Source organism: Cavia porcellus, unplaced genomic scaffold (assembly GCF_034190915.1).
Source record: "Cavia porcellus strain 051 isolate PalLab524CR breed Dunkin Hartley unplaced genomic scaffold, mCavPor4.1 scaffold_7, whole genome shotgun sequence".
Taxonomy (NCBI): domain Eukaryota; kingdom Metazoa; phylum Chordata; class Mammalia; order Rodentia; family Caviidae; genus Cavia; species Cavia porcellus.
Genome location: NW_026947490.1, coordinates 70,419,598 through 70,429,532, shown reverse-complemented (window position 1 = coordinate 70,429,532; position 9,935 = coordinate 70,419,598).

The window sequence follows — 9,935 nt, the reverse complement described above, 5'->3', positions numbered from 1 at the left end:
AATGCTTTAAAAAGCAAAGAAGAGTAAAGGAATTTAAGGTCCCTAATATCAGTTCTATTTATCTTAGTCTAGCTTCAAAAAAACTAATATCATCTTGAATTGGTTGTTTTTAGAGGTATTGGTGTTCTTCTCCCTCAAATTCCCACTTGGAAAATTTGGGAAACAGTCCATGTAAACATGGCTCTCATGTGTCTGGATGCTATCAGGAGGATTCAGGCAAACACTGAGGAAGCTAGCCTCCCTGGTGTCACCAGAGGCAGGGAACTGAAGTGCTGTTCAAGGTCCAGTGCAGACCTGAACTCCAGGCTCTTCATCGCAGGGCTCACTCCCTCCCTTCTTACAGGATCCACTTACCACCTTGTGCTGCAGGAGAAACAGTTACCTCAGCCCTGGTTATAGTGCTGTATCCCTCAGGCTGGTCTTACACTCAGATCTACAAATCTGAGGTCATCTTAGCTCTTCCCTTTGTTAAATATCCATTTTTCCTTTAACAAAACATTTTCTGCACAGTTTAAAGTCCTTGCGTCTACCTAGAAAAACAAAAACAAAAACAAAAACGCTATTTTCAACAGATGTGTCAACACATATTAGAGCCAAAAGCCACTGGTAGACTAAACCAAGGCACAACCAAGACCACTTTGGCAGGCTAAGCTGAAGCTACGTGTGCGGACTTTATTGCCATCCCTGTGCTGTCGGGCCAGGATGAGAAGACCCCAAGCAAGGGGTGAGAGCCTGTTTTCATAGGGGAGTTGGGTAGAAGAGGGAGGTGTTGTTGAAAGGGACATAAAATTTTGGGTCGCTGAGTAGGGTCTAAGGCAGGGGGATAGACAGGGCAGCTCTGGGTACAGGGGTGCTGGCAGGCACAGAGTGTCTCTTGTGGTTTTTCATGAAATCAGCTCTTTGCAGCTCGAGTTGTGTGGGGACAGCTTCGGGCTTCCTGTTGAACACCATGCCCCTCTAGGTGCGAATAACAGACCTGTTTTGGGGATGGTTTTCTCTCCTAATTGGGCGGGGGTCTAGTTCACACAGCTGAAAGACACTAAAAAAAGACAATGGCAAATTTCTCAAAATTGTGTGACTTTGCATTTGTGTAGTTCCAGTATCCATTACAACCCTGGGCTTCTATTAAGTGCTCAACAAAAATGTGGTGCCCACTCCTGTGGGCACAGCAACTTCCTGTCATGCCTCTATTTAGGCACTTAATTCCATTCTTAAAAGTCCCATGTCCTTGGTCTCCTTAGTTCAGCATAAGAAGTTAGCGTATCTTTCTCATACAAGGTTCAACGTTAATTCTACAAAAAGAATCAAGCCCTGTTGATTTTTCTTCAGTTTATATCCATAAGAATATTTTCTTGTTAAAGTTTAAAATCTGGTTTACTTTGGTCTGCATGAATAAGCCAGTTGTCCCTCAGACAAAGGACTTATACCTAGAACATGAAAAGAACTGAAAAAAAATCAGGCCCCTAAATTTAAGGACCCAATTTTAAAAATGGACTCTGAGATAAAAATATACTTCTCAGATGAAGAAATACAAATGACAAATAAATATATGAAAAAAATGCTTAAAATCACTAGTCTTTTGAGAGATGCAAATTAAAACAGCACTGAGATTCCACTTCACCCAGAAAGAATGCTATTATCAAGAAATCAATCAATAACAAATGCTGGAGGGCTGGGAGGAAATGGGACCCTTCTCTTTTATTGGAATGGGAGTGCAGGCATGCAAACACTGTTGAAATCATTGCGAAGTTTCCTCAAAAAACGAGGACTAGAGGTTCTAACCTACCCAGCTATTCACCTTCTGGGTATCTTCCCAGAAGAATTAAAAGCATCTTACTACAGTGACATATGTGTACCCATGTTTATAGCAGCACAATGTGTAATAACTGAATCCTGAAAACAACTCAAATGCTCATCAGTCAAGGAATGGATAAAAAAATGTGTTTTTTAAAAACATCATGGAATATCATAAAAAAGATAAATTTGAGACTTTTATAGGTAAATGAATGCAACTGTAAACCATACAGTTAGTGAAATAAACCAGACCCAGATGTGTAAACATCATATTGTCTCACTAGTGTGAGAATCTGAAAAACTAAACAAGATCCAAAATGTACAATAGATATTGTGATTAGGGAAGAAACTTCAGAAGGAAAAAGATTGCAATGGGGTAAATGTGAGAGGAAGAAAAACGAAATATGTATAACACAAGACAGGTAAGACAGTTATACCGCTGGTTTTCCTTGGTTCATTGAGGGAAGTTTTGTGTTAATAATTTTCTAGACAATGGTTCATGCCTGTATCTTGTGCTCTGAACAACTATTGTGGATATCAATACACAATGTGTTGATTACTGCTACACTCCTACTTGTCTGTTTTGAAACTATTTTGTTATTTCTTTTAAAAGAAAAAAGTAAAAACTGAATTTTTTTCCAACTTATGCATGTTTTTAAAAATGTTAATATTAGAAGCTGGGTGTGGTGGTCCACCCCTGCAGTCCCAGAGCTTGGGAGGCTGAGGCAGGAGGATCATTGTAATTTCAAGACTAGCCTGAGCTACAAAGTGAGCCCAAGATCAACCTGAACCACATAGTGAGACCCTGTCTCCAAAACAAAACAAAACAAAAAGATGACTTATATTAGAAACATTTTATTGCAATGTAAATTGAAAATGTCTACTCTTTTGCAATGACACTAACCATTAATTGTTTTAGTTCTAACTGAACATGATATCATTCATGATATTTGGATGTTAGAAAGAATTAGAGAATATGTCATATTATGCGTGCAAGTACCTCTATTTCTCCATGCTTTGCAATCATAAAACTGATCGTGCATGTTAATAAATATAGTGTTCTAGTATTGCAATAAATGAATGGATTTGCTGATGTAAGAAGGCTCACATGAGTGACAGTCATTATTTAATATGCCAGTTTAGTTCTTTAGCATATAATCCTGGAATGGTGTTATGAAGTCTGTTGTTTTCATTTGTAATATTCTTTACAAAATATAACAAAAGAAATATCTTTGTATCAAACAAGTCAAAATTCTAATCCTATAGCCTCAGAAAATTTTAATCATCACTGAGCATATTGGCAAAGGTCTGAAACCTAGCACTCTGAGAGGCAAGTTTAGCCCCAGCCTGGACAATTTAATGACTTAGCAAGATCCTCTCTCAAAAGGAAAAAGGAAAAAAAAGAGGGAAGTGAGTGCTGGTGATGTAGCTTAGTGTGCAGACCTTGAGTTCACTCTAGTACAGGAAAATAAATTTTTAAGAGAGCTCAAGGGCCTGCCCAGACCCCAGCCACACTAGGCTGTGCTCACCTGGCAGGCTTCAGGCCTGTCTAGGACACATCCAGCGACCTTCTCCAGAACTGGGAACCCAGAAACTCAGCTGGCAGCTGGGGTGATTCTGTTCCCCATTCAGAGCCCAGGAGACTCTGTTAAGATCATTGCTCCCGGAGCTCAAGGACCCATCTAGAGAACAGTTACATTAGGCTGCGCATGCCTGTCAGGTGTCAGGCCTGCCCAGCACATGCCCAGCGACCTTCTCTGGAACTGGGAACCGGGAAACTCAGCTGGCAGCTGGTGTGAGTCCAAATGCCATCCTGAGCCCAGGACATTGTGTTAAGATCATTGCTCCTAGAGCTCAAGGAGCTGCCCAGAGCCCAGCCACTCTAGACTCACGTTGGGAGGTTTTGGAGCCTGAGTAGATTACCCCTATGACCTTCTGCAATTATGGGAGTGGAGAGCAGGTGAAGTGAGTTTCAAGGCATTGTTCTTTGCCCAGGGAGAGCTTTAGCCCATCATCTACAGTGGGTAAGTGCCTGCCCAGCTACCTGGAACACTGAAGGGAGGACCTGAGGGCCTGACTAGACCATGCTCAGCAACCTCCATTAAGTCCCAGGAGCCTAGGGTATAGGAAACAATTTCCAACACATCCAGGGGAAGCTTTAGAAAAACACATGAAACACAAGAATATAGGAAAATGACAAAATGAAAGACCAAAATGCAATCTTAAACCTCCACCCCATCCCAAGAAACCCTAGGAGCCATGTACATAGAAAACATATTCCATACACCTGAAATACCTGTAATAATAGCAACTGAAATAAAGAAGCAACTCCAGTAAGCTTTAAAGGAATTCAAACCAGAAATAATCTCCCAGGTAAAAGAAGAAATGATAAAGGCAATGAAAGAGATGCTGAACACATCTAAAGAAGACACAGTTAAAAAATTAGAGGAAGAAAACAAAAAGATAGAATCCCTGGACCAACAATTTAAGAAACAAACAGAATGCATAAAGCAGATTCAAGGAGATATACAGGAAATCAAAAATTCCATTGAAAGATGTCAAAACCGACTAAAACTCATATCTGTAAACAAATGGACTTGATAGACATATACAGAGTGTTCCACCCAACAACATCAGGATGCACAATCTTTTCAGCAGTACATGGATCATTCCTAAAATAGACCAGATATTACCTCACAAAGAATATTTAAATAAATTCAAAAGAGATGAAATTATCCCTTGCATGCTATCAGACCATAGTGCCATGAATTTTGAAATTAATGAAAAAAGATACTGCAAAAATCCAACAAACACATGGAAAATGAATAACACACTCTTGAGTAATCAGTGGGTCACAGGGGAAATTAAAAAGGAAAATCAAACAATTCTTACAAGAAAACAAAAATACAAATACAACTTATTGGAATCTGTGGGATACAATGGAAGCTGTCCTCCACTGAGTTCCCATATCAGGAAAACAGAACCAGTACAAATAAACAACCTGATGTTACAACTCAAACATCTAGAAAAAGGAGAGCAAGTCAAGCCCAAAGCCAAAAGAAGAGGAAATTATAAAAATCAGAGCAGAAATCAATGCAATAGAGACTAAGAAAACTATCCAAAGAATCAATGAATCAGAGTTGGTTCTTTGAAAGAATAAATAAAATTGATAAACCCCTAGCCAACCTTATTTTTAAAAAAGGAAAAAAAAGCTCAAATTCATGCAATAAGGAATGAAAAATGAGAAATCACTACAGACTCTGTAGAAATACAGAGATCATCAACACCTATTTCAAAACCCTCTACTCTCATAGGTTTAATAACACAGAAGAAATGGACAGATTCCTAGAAACATATGAAGTGCCAAAGCTATGTCAAGAAGATGTAAAACTGCTGAATAACCCAATTTCTATTAATGAAATTGAAAATGTAATTAAGTCCTTACCTACACAGAAGAGCCCAGGCCCAGACAGATTCACTGCAGAATTCTACAAGAAGTACACAGAAGACTTAATGACGACACTCCTCAAATTGTTCAATGAAATTGAAAGGGAAGCAATCCTTCTTAAGTCATTCCTGGAAGGAAATATTACTCTAGTACCAAAACCTGAGAAAGACCCAACTAAAAAAGAGAACTACAAGCCAATCTCCCTAATGAACACAGATGCAAAAATCCTCAATAAAATATTGGCAAATAGAATGCAGCAAATCATCAAGAAGATTATACACAATGACAAAGTAGTATTCATCCCATGTATGCAGAGATGGTTCAACATACGTAAATCAATAAACGTAATTCACGATATTAATAAAACCAAAAGTAAGAATCACATGATCATTTCTATAGATGCAGAAAAAGCTTTTAGTAAGGTCCAACATTCATTTATGATAAGAGCCTTACAGAAAATTGGAATAAATGGTCTTTACCTCAACATAATAAAGACCATCTATGACAAACCAATGGCCAGTATCATGCTAAATGGCCAAAAATTGAAAGCCTTTACTTTAAAATCAGGCACAAGACAAGGATGTCCCTTATCACTGTTCCTATTTAATATAGCACTGGAAATACTAGCCAGAGCAATTAGACAAGAGAGAAAAATAAAAGGGATAAAGATAGGAAAAGAAGAAGTTAAATTATCATTATTTGCAGATGACATGATACTCTACATAGAAGACCCCCAAAACTCCATTGAAAGACTCTTAGACATAATAAATAAATTCAGCAAGGTAGCTGGATACAAAATCAATAGCATTCCTATACACTAACAATAAGATCACAGAGAGAGAAATAAGAGAAGCTACACTCTTCACACTAGCAACCAAAAAAATATGAAATATGTAGGAATTACTCTCATGAAAGCAGTGAGAGACCTATACAAGGAATATTAAAATACACTGAAAAAAGAAATTGAAGAGGATCTCAGAGAGTGGAAAGACATCACTTAACATGGATAGGAAGAACAAACATTGTGAAAATGGCCATTTCCCCAAAACTATTATACAGATTCAATACAATCCCAATAAAAATGCCATCAACATACCTCATACATCTAGACAAATCACTCCTAAAATTTATCTGGAGTGAGAAGAGACCCAGAATACCAAAGACAATATTAAGCAGTGAAGGCAAGGCAGGAGGCATCACAATCCCTGACTTGAATCTATACTGCAAAGCAACTGTAGTAAAATCAACATAGTACTGGAATCAAAACAGAGCTGAAGATCAATGGAATAGATTAGAAGATTCAACCACAACTACAAACACACTCAGCCACCATATCTTTGATAAAGGGGCAAACATGTTCACTGGAAGAATGACAGTGTCTTTAATAAATGGTGTTGGAAAAACTGAATCTCCATATGCTGAAAACTAAAACTAGACCCATGCCTATCACCAGGTACTAAATTAAAATCTAAATGGATCAAAGATCTGAATATTAAAACAGAAACACTAAATCTATTGGAAGACAAATTGGGTAAAAATCTTGAAGACATAGGGGTAGGTAGAGAATTCATGAATAGGACTCAAACCGCACGGGAAAGACTTCCCAGAATCAATAACTGGGATTATGTCTTATTAAAAAGTTTCTTCATGTCAAAAGAAATCTCCAGCATAGTGAAAAGAAAGCCCACAAACTGGGAAAAAAATCTTAGTGAACTGTCCCTCAGACAAAGGACTTCTGTCTAAAACATATAAAGAAGTAAAAAAATCAGACCTCCAAAATCCAAAGATCCAATCCAAAAATGGTCATCTTAGATGAATACACACTTCTCAGATGAAGAAATACAAATGGCAAATAGATACATGAAAAAATGTTCATCATCATTACTCATTAGAGAAATGCAAATTAAAACCATACTGAGATTCCATCTCACTTCTGAAAGAATGGCCAGGATCAAGAAAACCACCAACAACAAATGCTGGAGAGGCTGTGGGGAAAAAGGTACTCTCCTGCACTGTTGGGAGTGTAGACTGGTGCAGCCATTTTGGAGGTCAGTCTGGAGATTTCTGAAAAAGCTGGGATTGGAAGTCCCTTTTGTTCCAGCTATTCCACTTCTAGGCATATTCCCAGAAGAACTGAAAGCATCATACCACAGTCATATATGTGCACTCATGTTTATAAAAGCACAATTTGTAATAGCCAGATCCTGGAAACAACCTAAGTGTCCATCAACTGAGGAATGGATAAAAGAGTTGTGGTGTTTTTATACAATGTGGAGTACTACTCAGCTACAAAGAATGATAACATTGAGTTATTTATAAATAAATGGGCACAGATTGAGACCATACACATAAGTGAAATAAATCAAATCCACATGTATAAATACTGAATAGTTTCCCTAGTGTAAGAAATGATAACAATACATAAAATTATGTGCTAATCGTGATTCCCCATTATTTTGCTTTGAAGACTTATAATGTTTTCATTCATTAATTGTAATGGTTTTATTCTGGGCTGTTTGATTTTATTGTCTGAGACGGTATAAATAGCTATTTTGGAGAAAATAAAACATTATAATAGCTAGTGGTGATTTAATATCATCTAGTTTTGAAGTCCCGTCAAGCTTTTGTTCTTCTGTCTCCATCGGTCTTAACATGTTGCATCTTACTGGATTTTATTATATGTGATAATATAAACAAAAACTTTTATAGACAAGGAGATAATACAGAAACCATTTTTCATTTTCTGTTAGTTGGTTCTAAATACCCTGTAATACTGTCATTCTCTTGAATGGTTTTACATTGTCTTGATATGTTTGATGCTACCGTATATGAAGTTACACTCAAATATTTCAAGGAAAGAGACACTATGGTAACTACTTTTATGTTGGGATATCTTGTGGTGAAACACTATGTTGCTTAAATGGTTATGTTCTGACCTGTGCTGTCTTGTTATGTCCTCTTTTATTTCAATCTCCTTTTTATTATTTATTTTTTTTATTTTTATCTTTTTAATTTAGGGAAAAATAAATAAAAATTAGCAGCATATATTATAGTACCCCACTTTGACTTGCTGTTAACTTGATTTGAACCTGTGTATTGCTCTCACCATCTTGTTTTGACGATTTTACTCTATTCTGTTTTGCTTGATAGTATCAATTTTAAGGGTGTAGGCAACTACTTTGAAGACAATAAGATTCACTATGATGCCCATTCTGGTTTGACTTTTATCTTCTTTTGAAGTCCTGTAATGTCTGCAATGTTTTGGTTTTATTGGTTTTGTTCTTTACTGTTTTATTCAATTTTATTATAACTGATGATATAGGCGATTCTTTTTAAGATAGCAAGAGGCATTATGGTAACCATTGTCGATTACCTTGTATTCTGTTTTTACATCATGTGCTATGTCCATCCTTTTGATTTGACTGACTCAGTTTTGTTATGTCACATTTGGTTCTATTCTCTTCAAAAAAAAAAAAAAAGTAATAAGAACTGTGGAAGTAATAAAACCCAAAATGTGTAATTGTCATTGTAAAAAAGAGGAAAAGAAAGTGCTCTAAAAGATATAACTGCATGTGTATTTAAGTGTATAAGATAGATAAGCATATTACTAAGTTTTTGTTGAATCATTGAACATAATTGTTTGCAGTCTCACTGTTTGAATGTCCACTTTATATGCTTTAATTTTGTAACTTGAACAACTATTTCTAAGATGACAATATGTAATCTGTTAACTAGTGATTTCCTACTGTTTATTTTTTTTTTTTGAAATTCTGTGTTACTTGTACCCTTTTCTGTTTTTTTTTCTTTTTTTAAATTTTATTTGACATTTTTATTTATGTATAGACTGAGACAACCTACCAAAGACGTGCTTATTGAATGCTTAAAATGAGCAAGGAAGTCCTGATGCCTAATGTTAGACAATTACAATGATATAAGTATTTTCCAATTTATCTTTCAGGAGAAGTTTTGGATTCAAATCCAGTGGCAACAATTAGATTGCAGTTCCCAATACCCCAAATGGGCAATGTGAGCCAGGTGGAACCTTTCTTTGTTGGAAGGCAAAGCTGTGGGGACCAGAGCTGCTCCTGAATCCCATTCTGCTGTTCCCTCTCCAGCTTGCTGAGCACTTTTGGATCCCTGAGTATTGGATCCTCCTCTGGGGTTTTTAATATAGTGGCACCATTGGTGACCTTAGATAAAGCCTCAGAAGACGGTGTGATGTTCTGGGGTTTTTCCTGGAGGATCTGCCTCTCCAGGCTCCCACATGCTTTGCAAACCCCGGCTTCTAGGTTAAGCCATTTCTGATTCAAACCTGCAGCACAGCTGGCTTCCTTGGCACTCAGTTCCTACTTGAAAACCTTTAACTGCGGATCTGGCCACTTCCTCGCCTTGTTTTTCTAAATACTATTTCCAATATGATGTTGTTGTTGCTGTTGTGGTTGTTGTTGAGAAACCTTCTTAGACAAAGCAATCTCTTTCTTTTCTGAAGGTCCGTAATTCCATGTCCATGAATACATACACAACAGTAGTCTTCATAAAATACAGTTCTTAAAGAAACGAAAGCACCTTTTATTTTCTTATTTATAAATCACAGTACTTAGGGAAATTATTCATTAATTTCATATTTTAAATAAAAATTTGTTATATAATCTAGATTTTCTCAATTTATATGATCATTTCACTCAATAAGCAG